The sequence below is a fragment of the Empidonax traillii genome, unplaced genomic scaffold (assembly GCF_003031625.1).
Source record: "Empidonax traillii isolate 1590-97213 ecotype Southwest subspecies unplaced genomic scaffold, ASM303162v1 scaffold184:size927826, whole genome shotgun sequence".
Lineage (NCBI taxonomy): Eukaryota > Metazoa > Chordata > Aves > Passeriformes > Tyrannidae > Empidonax > Empidonax traillii.
Window position 1 is genome coordinate 842005 of NW_020955377.1, and position 10608 is coordinate 852612.

The window sequence follows — 10608 nt, forward strand, 5'->3', positions numbered from 1 at the left end:
GTAATAAATCTTAGCCAAAGGAGCCAAGGTAGACATTTGAATAGGTGAAATAGGCCTGAAGCCAAGGGTTTCTTTAAGCCTAGACGACCAGAACACGAAACAATGGAAAGAATGAAAGGTCACAAAAGTCACCCGATGAAGAGGAGTAGATTTGCAGACCCCAGGATGAAGGCAAAAGGAACTCCCACCAAAATATTCCTCAAAATAGAGACCACGCCTCAAACTCCGCCCTGACTCCACCTGCTATGAATATTGTAATGTAATGATGCAATAATATGAACATGTATACGGTTATGTTGTAATCATTGCCAAACCTGTATAAAATACTCATTCTGACCTAACTAGCTCTGGGCCTGTTTTCCCAGCACTAGCTGGCAGGCTGCCCAGCTGTTAAATAAATAAATAAATAAATACTTTGCTGTTTAAAAGGCATAAAAATGCTGCCTCTAAACAGTCTCTTTTTATCTGCCTCTTTTGGGCATCAGGATGAACTATTTTTTTTCTCTTTATGTTTGATCTGATTTCATTACATATTTTTGGCTAAAATAGTTTTTATGTATCTTTAAATTTCTGCTGCATTTTTAAATGCTTAACGTGAACACAGAGCAGTATAATCTTCATAAGATACCTTTAACTGAAGAGTATCTTTTGTCATGTAGAAACAAAGAGACTAAGCAAAAAGCTCAGTGTATGACAAAGAGTGAAATGAAGTTTTGACAGCTACATATCCCACACTTTATCAGCAATCAGTAGCTGTAGGTCTATATAATCTTCAGAATGCTGCTCTACAGACTGAAATTAGATAGTCAAACATAATTTAATACAATATTAGGTATAAACAGGGCATGAGAAAGATTTTTGAATATATTCAGTTTAAAGCAAGGAAATATTCTGTCTCTAGGTGAAAGAAATTACATGTATAACTATACCTTCTGGCTGCTTCATGTTTGAATTCAGAGATTAAAGTAATTCTGTGGCTTTTTATGGAGCAAAAGTCACTTGCATGGAATACTAAATTTACAGTAAGTATTAAGATTACATGAACAGCTTTTTGGAAATGTCATCCACGTCACTGATGAAAATCTAGTTGAGAAGTGGATTTGGTGTACCAAAAGTGCACTTACCTCTCTGTTTGCTAAATGGCCAGAAATTCTAAAAAAAACAGTTGGTAGATCACTTCTGATGGCTTATAAAATTCGATTTAAGTATGAATTAGCGTAAGTCCTCTACCTGCCTTCCCCAAAGCTATTTCCTTTTCTTGCTTTAACACAGAAAATTCACACACATAGTTAATTAAGATTTAGGATTTCAAAACCAGCTTTCCGACATAACCAAAATCGATTTGGTCTCCCTAGAAGGTTGCATCATCAGGTAAAAATCACCACCATGAAATTTTTATTTGAGAGAACTGTATCGATAACCTCAGTTGCAACCTCAGTGTCACCATAAAGCCAGTAAAATTATGACAATGTTATTTTATTGTATCTGTATTTTTTCATGTTACATAAAGGTTAGTAAATTACACTGTGTTATTGTGTGGAAAGTGAGCTCTGCCTCTAAAGCAGCAGATTGCACACATCACTACAATACCGCGATTTAATAGAAACAGGAGGGGTTTATCCACATTTTATGACTTGGTGAAATTTGTTTAGGATGGTATTGCAGCGCTGCAAAATTGTAGCTGAGAAGTTGAGCTGTATGAATAGGAAATCTACCCAACCAAACACTGCTACTGAAGGTCACATACAAAAAGTAAGGCAAAAATCAGTATGCACTGGAACTTTTCCAGCACACTGACGAGAATTGCATGCCTCTGATAAGTGTAAAAGGTTTACGTGTACAGAAACACATGAATAATTACAAAAGCACACACGTGTAAAAGATATTTTAACGAACTATTGGAGGGAAAACTACACAGTTTTAATTTCCTTGTGAGCTTTTTCACACTCAAGTTTAGGTGTTTTTGACATAAAGCAAAAAATCTGTCATAGTGCTTTGTCTAAACATGGATTGTATCACCATGATAACTGTTACCCATGGTCCGGTATAAAGATTCAAACCTCTTGCTTTATTCAACTATTTGTCATATATGGTCCTTCATTTGCACTCTACTAACCACCAGTTTCCATAAGATCTTTATCATCATGTGCTATGTAATAGTTTTGTCCACATAAAGGATGTTTTCACTTCTTGAGTTTGATTCCTTTCTTACTTACGGAATTTATACAGGCATTTAGAATAAGAATAATTTCTCACAACGTCTTTCCTTATAACAGTAGCATGCTGAGACCAGGGAATATGGTCAGAGAAGCATCAGGTTTTCCTTGTGATGTACCTGCCTACACCTTCTTTAACTGTAGGGTAATAATGTCAAAAAAATTTGACTTTGGATCTGGATTATCTGTCATGAGGAGAAGCTAGTTGTGAGGAGGATATATGCATGGAGAAGGAGGAACAATGTTCTATTCAATGTTGTCCACACTGAACAGAAAACTAGAACCTTTTGTGAGGAAGCATGGAACAAGTCCCCTTTAAGGTTTTGGGGTTTTTAAATGGAAGTCATTGAACAGACAACCATACGGATATTGTGCTTATTTGCAGTGAGTAATTGCATTTTCTAAATTTTTAAGTGTGCCATTCCACTGAAACTAGAACCATGATTCAGTAGACCAAAGAATAATTACTCTCATCAGTGAAGTGGAAAAAGGTGGAATACAAGCACCATGACTTACGAGAGACGTTGGAACGCAAATATTTGCCAAGGCAGTTTTACAAACGTACTGATGAAGAGATTTGAAACCATGCAAAAAATTGGAATAAGAGCACCCGCAGACAGCTGTGCACATCAAAATTGCAGAGAGCAGAAGGGAAATTTCAGTGGAAATTTTATTAGAAGGTGCACGCAGCATTTATCGTACAGCCATTCAACTCCGAGGAACCCTCCCAGCCATCAAAGCTTGCAAGACATCTGTTCCCTTTTATAGTGAACACACCCTCATTTGCCTCGCCCTGCTCTCCACAGCTTGTAGAATGCTAGGAAATAGATGGATAGATGATAGATAGATAGATAAATAGATAGATAGATAGATAGATAGATAGATAGATAGATAGATAGATAGATAGATAGATAGATGGATAGACAGATTCATACACACAAAATTAGATAGATTTATACATGCAAAACCACACATGAAAATACATAAACACATAGGTACATAGAGATATAATTATGTACATATTTGTTCATACCGTGTATTTATATGCATAAATGTATCCTTATATACCTATATTTGTACATATTTATCTGTATTTCATGTGTGTATATATGCATATATAAAAATGTTCAAGTATATATACGTGCACACACACATATGCTTATATTAACATAAACTTTTTTACACAAATAAAACAATATTAGCAGTTAATTTAAGAGGTTTTCCATTCCAAAATGGGACAAGAAATCAAGTGTTTGAAAATACTGTTCATACGTCTTCATATGTGTGCTTTTATATATAGATTGTTGACCTGGGGAAAAATAAAAACTACTATAAAATATCTGCAAAAAGAAAGTGTTGTTAAATCAATTTCTCTTACTGCTAAGTTTTTCTAGTCCATATTAAGAATTTGACTAGGTACCTTAGAAGAGCCACCCAAGTTTGATTTATCTTTGGGGTAAGACAGGTACTGTTCTACATTGTTTTTTGGAATCTGTGGGATGTGTGTAGGAATCCTGAAAACAAGTTTACAATTCCAAGCTTGTGTTCTTACATATATGTATATTAATGTAATATATTTATGTCTTTATATACATTTATCAATTCAGCTGATGTAATATCTCTGATTCAAAATCCTACCTAATTCAGTTTTAAACTTGTCATTTTTACCTAGTATTTTTCATGTTTAGAATAATTAGTAGAAGTCAAAGCTACTTTCTTCTTGTGTACTGTCTTCTATGTTTACAATAATGCCATTAATCAAGAAATAATGAAAAATCCATCAATGTCTGCACTATTTGTTTCTAAGAAAAACATTAATTTCAGTGCTTCATTGTTGGTAATTATTACCAAATAATAAAACTAAATGGAGATTTTTTTCTTTTAAAATTATCTTCTCTTTTTTGTATTTATGACTGACAACAGCAAAATTCTCATCCCCCACTCTATGCTTTCTCAGGTCAGTCACAAACTGCATTTATAATGTCCTGTATATACTTCATATTTTATCTCTTTTCTTAGTGCTTGCATTTAATAAGAAATAAACCAGCTCCATCCAGAAACATATTTGTTACAGCAATCAGATTTTCACTCAGTCTGTGTTATGGTGCCACTGCTGAAAATAAGCACATTTTTTTTCATTTAGTGGGATATACAGATACAAATGTAAAGTAATGCACTTTCTAGGATAAAGAAACATAGTTAATCTTCCTGTGGTTTGACTATGTGAACATAGGAAAATAGTATTAAATTCTATTGTTTTGCTCATAGCTGGCATATTTGAGAATGACAAGTTTGCTAATTTTTCCTAAGCCAAAAAATATTTGGAATTTTTCCACAGAAAGAAAGCTATAAGCAGGAGTATCAGTTTAGAAACTTCATATTAAAACAGGTCATCTTAGCAAGTAGGGGGTCATATAGCACCTATTTAGATTACTGTATTTAGACAGAGGCATAAATTGCTGATTTAAAAAAGTAAATGTGACAAACTACCCAAATTGCTGTCTCTGAGTAGCACCTCAGATGAAGAACAAATGATTCACAGTGTCATAGCAGTCTGCAAAGCGCAAGACATCACTGTGTTGACTCTTAGAGCAGTTACCACTTATAATCAGATAATTACAAACCTCTTAATTCAATGCCCTGAAAATCTCCCTGTGTGAAGGCTCCACATGCTTACACCGAACTTCAAGGCGAGCAGTCGTTTATCCCCAAGGTTGCCTGATTGGCGTTTCAAAAAAAAGCTCTTATGAAAGAATCAAGAGCACTTTAGGACTGCACCAGAGGGAAAAACCAGCTTTGCTACCACAAAGTAAAAAACATAAAGCAGCTGAACTATAAAGAGTTTAGGATATATCAGAAGCTCGAGCTTTGATACAATCTTTTTGTAAAACACGGTGACTGATCAGTGAATGTCTGTCAATACACAGGGTGTCTCTTGTTTTGCAAGGACCTAATGAATGTGTTTAGACATCTGAAGGAAGGTAGTAAAGAAGACGGAGACAGGTTCCTTCCAGTGGTAACCCATAAATAGACAAGAGGACACAAACTGAAGCAGAGTTTGCTGAACTTAGGGGAACACTTTTTACCGGGGAGGGTTCTGGCCATGGGAACAAGTTGCCCAGATTGCTTCTGGAGTCTCTGCCTTTTGTAATCTTCAAAAGCCTTGTAGACAAGGTCCCGGGCAGTAATCTCTGCCCATAACTGCTTGAGTAGGCTCATCAGACCAGATGACCTTCAGATGTCCCTCCCAGCCTCAGCCATTCTGTGATTCTGTGATTGATCTTGCAGGCAGTCATCTCTTACTACCTTGATAAGACTGTTTGCAAGCTTACCCTCAGTTCCTCCTTCCAGACCCCAGCTATTCCTAAAACACTTATCCTCCTGGCCACAGGTATATTAGGCTCCTATTGTTCTTTTCAAGAGCCCTACTGTCAATATTTCCCTTTAATTTCAAGCATAAATTTAATCATAATTTGTCTATGTATATTCAGGTTTGCAGAATATCCATTACCATTTCTCACTACCTATCCCTCTTTTCATCCTATCCTTCCTTCCCAGACATGTTGATAAGATTTTTTTTTCTCTTTTTTAGCTCCATTTTACTAGATTATCATGTCAGGCTCTGCAAGTTTTAATACAGACTGCCAATTTCCTTGATTACACCCAAATACCTTTACTTAACTCCTTTCAAACCAAGTGCATCTTTCTCGAACAAACACAATCAGAATTGTACATAATATTTCGAATGGCTTCTTAGTGGTTGCCTTGGCCTTCTGAGAACTGTTGATTTGAAATAATGCAATCCTTCTGTGATATACGAGCCTTCCCACCTGTCTAAAGCAATTGTAACAAAATTGATTGCCCTGTAAAATACCTTTCTTTTTTTTTTTTTTTTTCCTTCTAAAAACACCCAGAACAGTCAGAAAGAATTTGTATTGATTAACTTGTGCAATCAGTGCTTGCAAGACGGCAAGTCTCTGGGGAATGTTTTGTCAACCAAATCAGAAATACCAAGTGGTTGTTTCCTGCCACTCAAGAGTTTACACTCTCACCCCTGTAACTGTGATAGCAGTAGAATTTGTCTATTATTTATGGAGTACCCGACAGTTCAGCTCAGACAGGCACTCAGCATAAGGAAACTGTATAATGCCATTTTAGACCTTTAGAACCTTCTACAGTACCAAGAACCAGACAGGATCAGAGTGTCAGGGGGATTTTAATATTTCAGAGTTTTCCAAAAAAGAGTCTTTACTGCTTCACTACGTGGCATAAAATGTCTGGTGATTCTGGTGATACCTTATCTGTAAGGGAGTGAACTCCATTTCCCAAATGGAAGTAAAATTTATTATTTAATCTATTGGAAGTTGGAGCTTCTGTTATGGTGATAATAAATCTGACAAATTAGAATACAGTCATAGTTTAAGTTTATGAGTCCAGTTTAGTAGCAATAATTAGTAAAATGAAGGTATCTTCATGTAAAATCGCTTTTCAGAAATTTCAGAAATTTCCTTTGTGAATGATGGTATATGTACATGAATTGGTGAAAGAAAGCATAATTTTGGGGCAATTGGGGTAAGGATAAAGTGCAACTGCATCACTTAATGTAATTCAGAAACTTGTGTTTGACTGCAAAGGGCCCCAGATGGAAAAGGACAAAAAGCAAAGCTATGAAGGAAGTGTTTTGAGACAAGAGAATAAATGAATGGAAGAAATATTTAACCTCATTGAGAAGAAATATTAAACAAATGAGCTAACAAAAACTTTGAGAAACAACAGTTTGCTCAACTTTTGATTGAATACCTGACCTGGCTAGACAGTGCCCAGTAAACATATAATAGCAACTAAATCTGCACTGGCAGAGAGACAGATGACATGTTGACTCTTTTCCAACTATAGTGTCTAAGATCCATGAAGAAAAGAATGATATGTACGAGTAATAGATGTTGAATTTAATTTTCATGTCTGTAGACTTTTTTCATTCTTAAATGTTCCAGTGTGAATAGCTAATTGGCAGCCACCCATTAACTGTCTAGTCAAAGCCGAAGGGCCAGCTGGCATGATTCTACATTCCTCTCTCTCAGGGTTCATAGATGAATTCTGGGTAAGGTGCAAACAGTGTTTTACAGCAGCAATTAGTTTATTCCTGGGGCAAAGTACAAATAGAACTGGGCATGTATGTGCAGGAAAAGCTTGTTTCCCATTCCACTGTGGCTGAGGAAATGACAACCCACTGGCAGTGGGCCATGCAAATAAAAAATATCAGCTGGCAAACTGGGTTATTTTTTTCCCACATGGATTATGGTATAGTGGATGACAAGAAAATATGTTACTAAGTCATCTATTTCTTGATCGTTATTTAACTCACCTGTTACAGGTTGGTTCATAAATAAAAGTAAGGCAGCTAGAAACTTTGTCACTGTAGAGAAGGTATTTCGATGATCTGAACACACCAGATTATCCAGAATGACCATAGTGGTAATACAAAACTGATTTAAACTAATTTCTCAAAGATTTTATGAAAAGTCAGATCTCTGTGAATATTTCTCAAATACTGTGTTTTTTTATTATTGACTGGAAATGTTTCAACTTCTGCCTTCTTAGGAACTTTTCAACAATAATTAATTTAGTTTCATTTTCTTCCTGTTCAATACAGTTCTGTCCAACAGAGGGAACATCAAATAACCCAAAGAAAAATTAATTAATTGCATCAGTATAGAAGGAATAGATCATTAAAATTTAAGACTACGGTTAATTTCTATATTGGAAATACCCTACCTAGATAAACCTCTGATATGTGTTTTTGTACCAGGGTGAAAATATCTTATTTTATGTAGAATTTGAAAAATGCACCTTTTTCTTTCCTCCTTCATTAGATCTTCTTAAAAAGAGATCTCATGGTTGTTGAGCTCAGACCTTATGTAAATTCAGCTGTTCTCAGTTGAATCATGATTTTCTGATATAGACATATTACTGCATTTTAATATTGATCAACAATATAATTAATTTAATCCATCCTGGGGACTTTAAAAGAACATCAAATAGACACATCTGATCTTTAGGCTCCAAATATTTCATGCTAGTATTTATTTGAGATTGTGTTAGTGGCAACCCTAAAAGGTTCGTGTACTCCATCTATTACATGTTGCATTTAAAATTGAAATAAAGCATTATATATTAGGATGGGGAATTGACTGGAGATTTTCTTTAGTATGAATGTTACACACTTAATGAATAGCATTTTGAGGAAAATTAATCTTGGTTAGTATTAAAGATGACACATTGCCAAAGAAGGTACTGTGCACAGAATGAAGATAAGCAGAAAGTCTTTGGGAAAACAACATTATTAAGAACCTCTCAAGGATCTTATTCAGTTCTATCAAACTTCTCATAAGAGAGATGTCATTCTATGATGCTTTCTTCACATTTTACAACAATTTTTCAATGTACAACAATAAGTAATTCAGTACTCCATATTTTATATCCAACATTTATACATACAGTTCTCAAGAGTTAGGAATTAATTAGATAACACAGAGTTTCACATTAATAAAGTCTAGGTCTTCCTCTGGTTAGAACATAACAGTTTATTTTAGCTGACACTGTTATCTAAGTCTACTTACATTATCCAGTAGCTAAAAATGTCTAGAAATGTGTAAAACAGGATGCACCCCTTGAAAAGCAAGCACTTCATAGCTGTGTGATTACAGTAATTTAATCTGTATTGAAAACTTGTAGCAGGACATCTCAGTGGTCTGGTAGACTTGACTCATTGATAAGTATACTATTAAGTATACATGAAATATAAAAAAGACTACTAAGTATACATGAAATATAAGAATATAAGCACAAGTGTAACATGTACATCCTGAAAATATCAGACTTTCTAACCCTTGAGCAATTCATTCCTTTCCCTAAATGTGTCTGAAGAGGTATAAAAGTATCAGTTTTAGATGTCTTCACTATTTAAATTAATTAGACTGGTTTGTCCACTTTATTTTTTTTAATTATTCCTTTTTTTATTATTTTGGGTTTTTTTGTTTTAAAGCTAAAATAGTCTTGCTCTGATATTGTTCAGATTAGATCCTGCACTGAAAGCATTAATTCAGCATTTAACGCAATAAGATTTATTTCAAATAAATTGTAAATTGCAACCAGGACTTTCTGTTACTACCCCACTAAATCTTGCCCTTGGCTAGAAATAATTTTGTGATTTGGCATGGTATATAAGTAGTGATATACTCAGGATTTTTTATTTGTTTGCTTATAATTTATTAAACAGAAAAGTACATATGCTGGCTTGCTAATCACATCCGTTTGCAAAATAAAAAAAAAAAAATTATAAATACCTGTTAACTACAGATTACTAACTTGAATATGTGTTTGTTCAGTGGTTTTTCTGTGATCACAGGATTCACTCCATGCTATTGCTCAGCTATTCTACGCTGTCTCCATTGCCACGACACAAGGTATGTCACAGAAGTCCCTTCTAAAACAGGGCTCAGCTGAGAACACACAAGATTCATAAACATCTATTGTGCCCCACAAGACATAATGATTATAATGAAACCCAATTATATCGTCTAGATCATTTTTACAAGATGTCTGTGGGCCCACAGTGCATAATAAAAAATGTGTGTCAAGCACAGGGTGTACTCCTTTACCTTTGTTATTTAAATCCATATCTTTAGAAACACAAGGTCTAGCGCTACTCTGCTTAATTCCCCTGTATTCCAACAATTCAACTTGTTTTGCAACAACATGTTGGTATTTACCGGTTTAGCTGCTAATATAAAAAATTAAATAACACAGCTACACAGAAACTGCTAATAGAAAGCTTATCTCTGCCTATACAGGTAAAATATTTAGTTTTAAGACATAGATAGACCAAATTCATTCAGGTTCAAAATTGTACAGAGTATGTCTGCTGAAAGGAATAAATTAGGAACGGCTAAAAAACCAGATGTAAAACAATGAGGAAAAACAAATATGTCCTTTTTATTATTACTGTTTTGTTGGCCTACTATACATTTTCATCAGGAAGCTCCATTATTATTGAATAGTAATCTACATATTGTTCAATCAAAAATGTCCACTACCAATGAAAAGTGCAGACAAAGCCCTGGTGTTATGATGGATGGAAAGGGGGAAAAAATATCGAGAAGACACCATGTCAGGCCTAGATATCTCAGAATACTTTCAGAGTGATTTTCGGATATGTTCCCACTCCTTTAACTTCCAAGATAGAATTATTATTTGCCTTCCTCTCTCTATATTTTTATGAGACACCAGAAAAATGGCAACTCTATCTTTAGAATATCTAGGAGGACTGACTGACAGTGGCATCTTACTTACAGGAGCAACTCACCATAAAAGAGCAGGTTCTTAGGATTGC